The sequence below is a fragment of the Chiloscyllium punctatum genome, chromosome 36, assembly GCF_047496795.1.
Source record: "Chiloscyllium punctatum isolate Juve2018m chromosome 36, sChiPun1.3, whole genome shotgun sequence".
Taxonomy (NCBI): Eukaryota; Metazoa; Chordata; class Chondrichthyes; order Orectolobiformes; family Hemiscylliidae; genus Chiloscyllium; species Chiloscyllium punctatum.
The window spans coordinates 74,642,883-74,655,456 of NC_092774.1; the positions used below are offsets into that span (position 1 = coordinate 74,642,883).

Here is a 12,574-nt window from a genome sequence, read left to right on the forward strand (position 1 = left end):
TGAGTTTCAACTTTACCAGCTCATTAGCATCGTAGAGAACCGGTTTTGCGATTCAGTTCAGAGGAAACCGACCAAGAACAGAATACCACTGAGACCTCTAAAAACCCATGCCGTTTGAATGGAGTGGATCGATATGAACATCGGCAAGTAGATGCAAAGGCAGCTTGCTGAAGAAAAGCAGATCAAGGTGACAGTGAACGATAGCAGAGGATGGTTTCGATCCATCGACCTCTGGGTTATGGGCCCAGCACGCTCCCGCTGCGCCACTCTGCTGCCGCTTGGGGAGCTGGTTGCACAGAACACTTCAGGTTTTTGTCTGGCACGCGGCAGGCACCTTCGAGCCTGATGTCAAAGACCTCCACTGGTGTCGTGTGATATGCTGTTTCGCAGACGTATGGAGGCTGTGTCAATATAAACTTTTTTCTAAATTCCCACATTCTGTCGGTCGAACTGTGATTTCACACTGAATCGCAACATGTGTCACAGCGCAGACGGCGGCCATGCGGCCCACCTTCCCTCTGCTGGTTCTGCACTTAAGTAAACGTGTGTTTCTATTCGTTTCATTCTCTCGCCTTCTCAGCGTAAATCTGTACGTCTGAACGTGACCACCGAATTCCCTTTTGGGTCCATTGAATCTTCCTCTTTGTCAATGTCAGACAGGGACTTACTGACCCTCACCACTCCCTGTACGAAAACGTTCTTCCTAATGTCACTTTTACTTCTTTTCCTCGTGACTTAAAATTCTGCCGAATCGTTATGGATCCTTTCAGGCGTGGGAGCATTTTCACAACATTATTTCCTGTTTCTAGGTCCCTCATGACTTGGAAAAGTTCGGTTCTCCGAGGAGAGCTGTCCCAATTTTCCAATCTACCTTGATTGCTGACATTCCTCAAACACCGCACCACTCACGTCAACCTGTTGAGCACTATGGTAAAAACAATGACTGCAGATGCTGGAAATCAGATTGTGGATTAGTGGTGCTGGAAGAGCACAGCAGTTCAGGCAGCATCCAAGTAGCTTGTTGAACACGATCTCCAACCATTTCATTTCTCTGTTTTCTGCCTCATTCGTACTCCAGGCAGCCCACGCTGGTTTCACGAAGGTGCTTTTTGAGAAAGTTAATCAGGCAGTTTTGCACAAGTCAAGTTAAAAAACACGGGCTCGTCCGGGATTTGAACCCGGGACCTCTCGCAAACCAGCGCAGTAACAGACCCAAAGCGAGAATCAAACGCCTAGACCAACGAGCCAGAAAGCACGCACGCAGGTAATGCCCCAGACCTCTTGAGCGAACTGAGACATGCTCAGTATGAAATACATTTGAGATTGCTCTCAGAATTGCAAGCGGCAAAGACTCTCCCGAACAGCTGCTTCTCATCCAGTCTCCCTGCTGCTATTTCATTCCACCGCATTCTCTGCTCACAGTGTCGTTTCCCCAACGTAGCATGAAGCATAAACTGGGTGACTGCTTCGCAGAACATCCCGCTTCTGCCCGCAGAAACTAAAGGCCCTGACCTTGCGGTTGCCTGCCACTTTAACACATCACCCTGTTCCCTGGCCAACATCCCTGTCTCAGGCTTGCAGCAGTGTTCTAGCTCCAGATGAAAGAACAACATCTCATTTTCCACTTGGAGCCCTTCCAGCCCTCCGGTCTTCAATATCGAGTTCTATAACTATAGGGCCTGAACTCCCCCATGTCCTTCACCCCTACCACACAAAAGACTCCTGTTTATCACCTCGTCTGCTATGACACACGACGTATTGTTAGCCACTAACAGTCTCCATTAACAGTTATTCGCCCTCTCACGAGGATCGTTATTCACTCCTACGTCCTTCATATTGTTCTTTCTCTGAGCTGGCGGCAAACACAACAATGAACATTGGAGACTCTGAGCCAGCTGAAACTTGCTCAGTGTGAAGTACATTCCACATTGCTGCAAGAATTGCAAGCAGCAAAGCCTTTCCAGAACATCTGCTGGTCAAACATCAGCCCGGGGGGGCTGATGTTTGTCTCATCCCCAGGAACTGGACTATCTCCACTGGCGGATAATTAAACCATTTTATTTCTACTTGCACGTTGTTCTGGGGGGAGGGGGGTGGGGGAATGTAGGGTTGGGGGAGGGTAAGAGTCCATTCGCTCTTCTGCTCTCTCTCCCTCTTTCTCTCTCTCTCTCTCTCTGAAACTCTTGGGGTGAGAGGTGTCAGTTACATTAATGCGGGGAACATGAACAACTTTGATTGTGAACTTTCTCCAAAGGTCTGTTATCGGAGAGACAGAAAGATGCTGTGCTGGCAGGACAGAGAGAAATGAACACCGAGGACTCTTCGCCCAGGTAAATTCACATTGTTTTGCAGCCTGCATGGTGTTCAGAAATCGTCTTCACGCAGCAATCTTACGGAAAGTCTATTGCAAAGTGGGCATCGCTTTCTTTGCTGCGACCGCGCAGCAGTTAACATCTGAGCCCCAAGTGTCCCAGATGAAGAGAATCCGCGTGAAACCTTCACTCACTGAGAGTCATCCCCACGGCCCTGAGCTGAGGGACTGCAGGCAGTCCAACACGGAAGGGACGGTTAAAAATGAACCATTTTTGCTCCCTCAGCAACACGTAGCATCATTCTCGCGCAGACAGAAGCCATTCAGCCCATGGATTCCACGGCGACTGTCTGTCACTTGTCTCTCTCTCTCTCTCTCTGAGGTTATTCACAATCGGTGGTATCCGTCCTAATAGTGGGGGACGATGTCTGAGTTTCAACTTTACCAGCTCATTAGCATCGTAGAGAACCGGTTTTGCGATTCAGTTCAGAGGAAACCGACCAAGAACAGAATACCACTGAGACCTCTAAAAACCCATGCCGTTTGAATGGAGTGGATCGATATGAACATCGGCAAGTAGATGCAAAGGCAGCTTGCTGAAGAAAAGCAGATCAAGGTGACAGTGAACGATAGCAGAGGATGGTTTCGATCCATCGACCTCTGGGTTATGGGCCCAGCACGCTCCCGCTGCGCCACCCTGCTGCTGCTGGGGAAGCAGGTTGCACAGAACACTTCAGGTTTTGGTCTGGCACGCGGCAGGCACCTTCGAGCCTGATGTCAAAGACCTCCACTGGTGTCGTGTGATATGCTGTTTCGCAGACGTATGGAGGCTGTGTCAATATAAACGTTTTTCTAAATTCTCACATTCTGTCGGTCGAACTGTGATTTCACAACATGTGTCACAGCGCAGACGGCGGCCATGCGGCCCACCTTCCCTCTGCTGGTTCTGCACTTAAGTAAACGTGTGTTTCTATTCGTTTCATTCTCTCGCCTTCTCAGCGTAAATCTGTACATCTGAACGTGACCACCGAATTCCCTTTTGGGTCCATTGAATCTTCCTCTTTGTCAATGTCAGACAGGGACTTACTGACCCTCACCACTCCCTGTACGAAAACGTTCTTCCTAATGTCACTTTTACTTCTTTTCCTCGTGACTTAAAATTCTGCCGAATCGTTATGGATCCTTTCAGGCGTGGGAGCATTTTCACAACATTATTTCCTGTTTCTAGGTCCCTCATGACTTGGAAAAGTTCGGTTCTCCGAGGAGAGCTGTCCCAATTTTCCAATCTACCTTGATTGCTGACATTCCTCAAACACCGCACCACTCACGTCAACCTGTTGAGCACTATGGTAAAAACAATGACTGCAGATGCTGGAAACCAGATTGTGGATTAGTGGTGCTGGAAGAGCACAGCAGTTCAGGCAGCATCCAAGTAGCTTGTTGAACACGATCTCCAACCATTTCATTTCTCTGTTTTCTGCCTCATTCGTACTCCAGGCAGCCCACGCTGGTTTCACGAAGGTGCTTTTTGAGAAAGTTAATCAGGCAGTTTTGCACAAGTCAAGTTAAAAAACGCGAGCTCGTCCAGGATTTGAACCCGGGACCTCTCGCAAATCAGCGCAGTAATAGACCCAAAGCGAGAATCATACGCCGAGACCAAAGAGCCAGAAAGCACGCACGCAGGTAATGCCCCAGACCTCTTGAGCGACCTGAGACATGCTCAGTATGAAATACATTTGAGATTGCTCTCAGAATTGCAAGCGGCAAAGACTCTCCCGAACAGCTGCTTCTCATCCAGTCTCCCTGCTGCTATTTCATTCCACCGCATTCTCTGCTCACAGTGTCGTTTCCCCAACGTAGCATGAAGCATAAACTGGGTGACTGCTTCGCAGAACATCCCGCTTCTGCCCGCAGAAACTAAAGGCCCTGACCTTGCGGTTGCCTGCCACTTTAACACATCACCCTGTTCCCTGGCCAACATCCCTGTCTCAGGCTTGCAGCAGTGTTCTAGCTCCAGATGAAAGAACAACATCTCATTTTCCACTTGGAGCCCTTCCAGCCCTCCGGTCTTCAATATCGAGTTCTATAACTATAGGGCCTGAACTCCCCCATGTCCTTCACCCCTACCACACAAAAGACTCCTGTTTATCACCTCGTCTGCTATGACACACGACGTATTGTTAGCCACTAACAGTCTCCATTAACAGTTATTCGCCCTCTCACGAGGATCGTTATTCACACCTACGTCCTTCATATTGTTCTTTCTCTGAGCTGGCGGCAAACACAACAATGAACATTGGAGACTCTGAGCCAGCTGAAACTTGCTCAGTGTGAAGTACATTCCACATTGCTGCAAGAATTGCAAGCAGCAAAGCCTTTCCAGAACATCTGCTGGTCATTCTGTCCCCGGGGGGGCTGATGTTTGTCTCATCCCCAGGAACTGGACTATCTCCACTGGCGGATAATTAAACCATTTTATTTCTACTTGCACGTTGTTCTGGGGGGAGGGGGGTGGGGGAATGTAGGGTTGGGGGAGGGTAAGAGTCCATTCGCTTTTCTGCTCTCTCTCCCTCTTTCTCTCTCTCTCTCTCTCTGAAACTCTTGGGGTGAGAGGTGTCAGTTACATTAATGCGGGGAACATGAACAACTTTGATTGTGAACTTTCTCCAAAGGTCTGTTATCGGAGAGACAGAAAGATGCTGTGCTGGCAGGACAGAGAGAAATGACCACCGAGGACTCTTCGCCCAGGTAAATTCACATTGTTGTGCAGCCTGCATGGTGTTCAGAAATCGTCTTCACGCAGCAATCTTACGGAAAGTCTATTGCAAAGTGGGCATCGCTTTCTTTGCTGCGACCGCGCAGCAGTTAACATCTGAGCCCCAAGTGTCCCAGATGAAGAGAATCCGCGTGAAACCTTCACTCACTGAGAGTCATCCCCACGGCCCTGAGCTGAGGGACTGCAGGCAGTCCAACACGGAAGGGACGGTTAAAAATGAACCAATTTTGCTCCCTCTACCTGTCTGTCCCAGAGACAGGCAGTGGGACGGCATAAACACGTAGCATCATTCTCACGCAGACAGAAGCCGTTCAGCCCATCGAGTCCACGGCGATTCTCTGTCACTTCCCTCTCTCTGAAGTTATTCACAATCGGTGATTTGTCCTAATCGTGGGGGAATGTGTCTGAGTCGTAATGCGGTTTCTGACATGCCGACCGTCTTATCATTCACGTCCGAACCGGCGTGGTGAATTACTGCAGGGAATGGACAAAAACGTAAGGCATGTGTTTCAACTTTTTCAGCTGATTGACATCTCAGAAAAGTGGTTTTACGATTCAATTCAGAGGAACTCGATGGAGAACAGGAGAAGACCACTCAGACGTCCAGAAGCGAGTCACTTCGCTTGCGTGAATTTGGCGAGTGTATCAGTATGATACATGTTACTCAGACACGCGTAGTTTTGGGGAGCAGATGCAAAGGCAAGATGCTGGGCTTCGAAGGAAAGCTACTCAAGGAGAGTTTGAGCAATAGCAACAGAGGATGGCCTCGATCTAATGGTCTCTGGGTTGTGGGGCCCACACACTTTCGCTGCGCCACTCTGCGTTTGGTGTACCCAGTGTTTTCTTCAGAACCCTTCAGCTTTTCGACAGGCGTCTGGCATGCACGTTCCAGACTCATATCAAAGATCTCCACGGCTGTTATATAATATACTGCTGTGCAGAGGTGTGGAGGCTGTGTTGATATGAACATTCTGTTGGTCGAACAAGACCACCGAATTCAACTGTGTGTCCATTGAATCTGCCCCTTTGTCACAGTCAGACAGGGATTTACTGACCCTAACCATTCCCTGTACAAAAACGTTCTTCCGAATGTCACTTTTACTTCTTTTCCTCGTGACTTTAAAACGCTGCCGAATCGTTCCTGATCCTTTCAGACGTGGGAACAATTTCACGACATTATTTCCAATCTCTAGACCCCTCATGACTTGGAAAACTTGCCACGCCGGATTTCAAACTTCTGTTCTCCGAGGAGAGCTGTCCCAATTTTCCAAACTACCTTCATTGCTGACCGTCCTCAGACACGGGAGCACTCACGTCAACCTTTTCAACGTTATCTCCGATCATTTCACTTCCCCGCTTCCTGTCCCATTCGTACTCCAGGGAGCCCAGCCTCGTTTAACGAAGGTGCTTTTTGAGAAGTTTAATCGGGCATTTTTGCACAAGTCAAGTTAAGAAAGCCGGGATCTCTCGCAAGACTGCGCGGTAGAACACCCAATGCAAGAATCATACCCCTAGACCAACGAGCCACAGGCCGCTGGCTCCAGCACCTCCTGAACCAGCTGAGACTTGCTCAGTGTGAAATACATTCGCCATTGTTCTCAGAATTGCAAGCAGCAAAAGAGTTTCCAGAACAGTGCTTCTCATTCTGTCTCCCTGCTCATTTTGTTCATTTTCAAATGAACAAATCCAGCAGGTCTAGTCCATCTGTGGAGAGAAAGGAAGAGATAATGTTTTGAGCCCAACGATCCGTCTTCGGAACTGATGGGATGTGTGGGCGGGTAAAGACCGTGAAAGAAGGTGGACAGGTTCTAAAATGATTGAACTCCGTGTTGGGTCCTGAAGGCAGCACGGTCTCTCCGTAGAAAATGAGGTTTCGCTCTTCCAGGTTGCGCTGTGCCTTGTGGGAGCACTGCAGCAGATCAGAGACTGAAATGGTGTCATGGGCACACAGTGGGAGGTTGAAGAGACAGGAAACTGGAAGCTGATGGTTTATGGGAGAAAGGACACAGAACGGGGGATATGCTACAAAAGTGTATAGAAAAGCCAAGACCAGACCCTGAACTACAACACCAAAACACAGACAAGAGAAGCTGCATTAGGACGCTGTTCAAAAGGGCGACAACACACTGCAGCACTGCCGACCTGTGAAGGGAAGAAGAACACGTTTACAGGGGCTTCACCAAGAACGGATATCACCGCAAGTTCATCCACAATTCCCGAGCAGACAAACAACGGGACGAGGATCTGCCACGACCCAACACACTCACCACTTTACCTTATATAATAAACCTCACAGAACTAATAGCCAGACATCTCCGACCACTCGGATTCATGACAGCCCACATACTGACAGCCATGCTCTGACAACAACTCACCAGAACAAAAGACCCAACCACATCATGTGGAAAAAATATATAGTTTACAAGATTCCATGGAAAGGCTGCACGAAAACTATACAGTACAGGACAAACAGGCAGACAACTAGCAATCGGTAACCATGAACACCATCTACCCATTAAACACTGTCTCTGGTACCCACACAAACACAGATGACAAGGACGATAAAATCGACGAGGACAGCACAATGGTCATAGCACAACTGAACAGAGGACAGCCAGAGAAATCAACAAACACGGCACTCACCCACGGACTCCACCAATAAACACATTGACATATGCCAATCACTGCAAAGAACAACCAGAACCGTCAAACAAAAGCAGCAGAAACAGAACCAAATAAATTCCAGAAGACACAGTACAGCAGCGCTTCACAGGTGGCTCCAACGCACTGAAGATGTCACATAGACAGAGGATGTAACGCCTGCAAATCAACTTCCCAGCTCGGCGAGCTACGACAATCGGCAGCCGAGCTAAAAAGCTTTCCACAAATCTTGAACGGAAGTGTAATTCCTGTCGAAATTTGAGAGCATCCTGTTTATGTCACTCAGTTCCTGCAAACTAAAACTTTGTTGTGGTTCTGTTCGCCGAACTGGGAACTTGTGTTGCAGACGTTTCGTCCCCTGTCTAGGTGACATCCTCAGTGCTTGGGAGCCTCCTGTGAAGCGCTTCTGTCATGTTTCCTCCGGCATTTATTGTGATTTGTATCTGCCGCTTCCAGTTGTCAGTTCCAGCTGTCCGCTGCAGTGGCCGGTATATTGGGTCCAGGTCGATATGTTTGTTGATTGAATCTGTGGATGAATGCCATGCCTCTAGGCATTCCCTGGCTGTTCTCTGTTTGGCTTGCCCTATAATAGTAGTGTTGTCCCAGTCGAACAATGTTGCTTGTCATCTGTGTGTGTGGCTACTAAGGATAGCTGGTCGTGTCATTTCGTGACTAGTTGTTGTTCATGGATACGCATCGTTAGCTGTCTTCCTGTTTGTCCTATGTGGTGTTTTCTGCAGTCCTTCAATGAGAATTTGTACACTACGTTGGTTTTGCTCATGTTTGGTTTGCTGACCTTCTATTTTTTTTTATTCAGTACCACGTGACCCATTCCGAATACATATTCATGTTCCTGGGGCCAGTATCATTATTGCGTCACAATAGCTGCAGGCCATCTCTGGGCATGTCCTATGACGTCGTGTTGCGGCTGGAATTTCTGGTGACAGTTTTTTAAAAAGGGTCAGGCAGCCCCTGCATCGGGGCTTCCCTTCCTTCCACTGAAGTTCAAGGCCTATCAAACCCCGAAATTCCACAGGTATGTCTGGAAGCACTTTTTCCCGATGTTGGCGAATGATTTCTGCAGACATTTGGTAAAGTTTGAACACGGTGAGAGCCATCGGCTTCTAAACCACGTTCCCGAATTACTCGACCAATCCTTAAAGCAGTGATAGTGCTATAAAAGCACCGTATGATTACGGCTGAAAAAAAACTGTATTCCGCTCAGTCAGTTCGTGTTTCTAAAGCGAGACAAAAGTGAGAATGCAAGTGAAACGAACGAAATTGCAGACAGGCTGCCATACCACTCTGTTTGTATCCCCACACAGGGGTGGTTTCTGTGACATGGGTGTGTCTGCAGTGTCTGTGGTCAGACTGTTTACAATGAATGTCCCAGCCTTTATTTTGGTAAAGTCACACTGATAAAGGACAATTGCTATTTCAGTAATTGTAGTCTGAAGCTGGAATTCGCTAACACTCGGGTTTCGTGATCTTACTGTTTTTTTACATCTCAGACTCTTTGGTGCATTTCGTCAGCAAGTCCGGCTGTTCACCAAAATAGTTGGAAGTCGAAATGGAGCAAAATTATAGAATTAGGGCCAGACTTTTCAGGGTACATGTTCAGAAGCACTTCTACACAATGAGTTTGTCAGATGTTTGGAAATATCCTACATAAATGGCAGTGGGTACAGGATAATTTGTCAGCTTTAAATCCGAAACAGATTTTTTTTTGTTCAGGAAAGGTATTACGGGACATGGGCCAAAGACAGATAAATGGAGTTAGGCCTCTGATCAGCAATGATTTCTTTGAACGTTGGAACACACTTGAGGGGCTAAATGGCCGACTCATATTCCTATAATCTTAACCGTTTCCTTGTTGCACATTTCCGGCCTGTTATTGAGGACACGATCTGCAAGAAAATATTCTCCAGTTATTTGTTCTTGAAATATCGAATACAGACACTCCCAGGCGTCTTATACCAATATTCGGACAAACACAGTCACAGAACAGATAACTGATTGAATTCCTGCACTTGAATCTTTAGAAACGTAATGTTCTTGGTTTCCCGATAATGATTCGCTTTCCTCAGTCCCAGATGGAACGACACAGGAAGAAATAGAAAAGCAGCAATGTTCTGATCCTATAATCTCTAATCTTCTGCTGCCAGTGAAAAACATCAATGTAACGTAAGTCGGGGTCGACTGCAACCCGGGCCTAATCTCCCAATGAACCAAGCACAGGCTCAGCAAAACTGAGGGAGATTATGTCCTGATCACGAAACCTGCGAGCAGCGTTGGCAAAGGCCCAAGCGAGTCACCCATAAATGTCAGTCATCTACTTTCTAAACGTGCTCAACTGCTTACTTTATTTTATAGACCTTTGCAAATCTGAAAGTGAGAATTGGGGATATGTGGGAGCGAGGAGCTGTTTGTGTGTCAGGTTTGCCTGACAGTTTTGTTGATATTGAAGCGAATTTGCTTTCAAAAAAAGGCAAAAAAAGACAAACAACTTTACATTCAATAAGAGAAACTGAAGAAACTGGATGTTAGCGTTGAGAAAGAAGCAAAAAGGAAGTGGAATCTTAATGATTTACCTGAGGTTTGAGCAGAAAGCATTGAAGCTGTGGACTTCTGCTGATAAATGTATTTATTTTCGTAAATTTTAAGAAGTTATTTTGCCTTGATAAAATAACTGGTCACACCCTGACTATATGTTCGAATACCTCAGTCGTAGAACAAAAGATTTTTATTGTGAGGTCATGAGTTTGATATCCATATTGTGCAATGTTCACGTGAAACTTTGCTTTTGTGCGGAACATTCGCTCTTTCTTCAACTGGCAATCTAATCATATTCAAACTGAGTTTTACTCCCGTTCCTTTTCTTCCTGTCCCCGTTGCTCGGTTATGAGGGAAAGCTGAGAGTGAACGGGAGACAAGTTTGTAGTTGTGCGTTAACGGTGGCACTTGAAAATTGACAGATTCTACTCATGTCTCGAGGCCAATAAACGGCTCAATCACAGAATTAGAACGGTCAAGTGCTATGGGAATTAATACCAGTCCATATTAAAGAACACTGAAATGAGTAAGATGTCATTCATTTCGAGGAAAGAAATTAAGAAACTTCGTCACCCAGATTATCTCAGAGCAATCGTTGCGTATGGTACGTTTTATGTTACTTTCAAAGCTCATGGAACCACTGGATTGTGACCTGATCTGGTACTCAGGCTTTACTAAGTGATTTTGATGCATTTTGTTGCAGAGTTGCGACATCGGCTGGGGAGCAATTCCTGTACATAGAGATGAGGAGGGTCGAATCAATTAAACAAGAGGGCGATGCGATAACGAGGACTGTTACCAAATACATTTACCAATCTACGTTCATCCTATCGATTGTATTAGCATCATCAACACTTCTCATCAAAATAACTCGAGAGACTTTCATCACAATTTTCTGTGAACAGTTCTACATTAGCTTTGCTGAATGAACCCCAAATTTCTTGAAGTGGCTCCTTATTTTCGGCCCTGATTATTAATCTCTCTACGCATGGGAATGGATCCTTCCCAGCCGCTCTATCTCTCATCAATGTGTTTAGTTCAATTCGATCTCCCATCAGCCTCCTCTGTCCTGATCAAATCCAGGGGAACAGGAAACGTTGGGGCTATGGCGCGGACAGGACAATCCCAATACTCACCTTTCCTGTTAGAACTATTCCATGAGAAAGTTTAGAGCGCAACCTTGGGCGTGTAGTTGTGGCCGAACACTTAAGGTGTTGGTGTAAAGATCCTTTGGGGCTCCCCCGCCCAGGGTGGTAACCTGCTGGCTATGCTTTCTTCGCTGGCGATTTTAAATGACTTCCTGTTGGTTGCATTATCGTTCAAACTTCACAAAACCCGTCTCAATAAAGACCCGTTTTCTCACGTCTGGGAATTGATTGACATGCAGGAAACTCGGGTTCTGAACAAACAACGTACCAGACTCACAACGTCAGCTCTGTTTCCCTTTCCACAGATGCTGCTCGACCTGTTGGCTTTCTGCAGTATTCTCTGTGTTTATTAGGCACAAGTGCTGCTTTTCATTCAAGAACTTCAATCCCTGTCCTCTGGTAACTGACTCTGGTCAGTGGCAATTGGTTCTTCTGATCATTAATCTGCCCATTCCCACCGATTCTTCTCCCATCATGACCAACAGCCCCAGGAAATCTCCAGTTATCCTTCTTTGCTCCAAAGCGAACATTCTCAACCTTGGGAATGGCTCCCCAAAATGGAAATTCCTCATCCCTGGACATGAGGCAAGACGTACAATTGGGAAGAGATTTTGGCAAAATTTTGTCAGTTAGGAAATGGAAAAATGTTCATGAAGCAAAACAGAAATCCCAGTCTCCAGCTTTGTGAACCTTTAGAAACACTTTGGGAAGCGGATTTAGAGGAGAATGAAAGATGACCTGTCCGACTGAGCAGAGACAGTCCAGACACCGTCCCCTTGTTGAAGAGGCCGGGAGGTTGACTCTGATGTTCTCGGCACATGAACTGATCTGAGACATTGAAAGAATTGTCGTTCATCAGGAATTCAAACCCTTTCTCGCCTCAGAGTTAATGAGAGAACTCGGGAACAGGCAAAACACTGAAAGGCTGGAAGGGCGACGGCCCCGGAGTAAGAAAGCTAGTTCCTCGTGACATGGACGTGTCTGCAGACTGTCCCCGATATCTCCACAAGAGATCTCCCAGGCTTGATTATGGAAAAGTAAAACTGACAGATGACAATTGTAATTCTAGGCGGGGAGGCTGAATTATAAAATCATTAAGCGATGGTGCAGCTCATGTCAGCGCCT

At 46.8% G+C, this 12,574-nt stretch overlaps 2 non-coding genes across 2 annotated transcripts; both read right to left on the reverse strand.

Moving 5' to 3' along the window:
* Positions 1 to 201: 201 nt before the first annotated feature.
* trnam-cau (transfer RNA methionine (anticodon CAU)) lies at positions 202 to 273 on the reverse strand. Its single transcript has one exon. It is a non-coding gene; the product is annotated as a tRNA-Met (tRNA).
* A 2,668-nt stretch (positions 274 to 2,941) lies between these two features.
* Positions 2,942 to 3,013, reverse strand: trnam-cau (transfer RNA methionine (anticodon CAU)). The gene has a single exon. It is a non-coding gene; the product is annotated as a tRNA-Met (tRNA).
* Between the last annotated feature and the right edge of the window lie 9,561 nt (positions 3,014 to 12,574).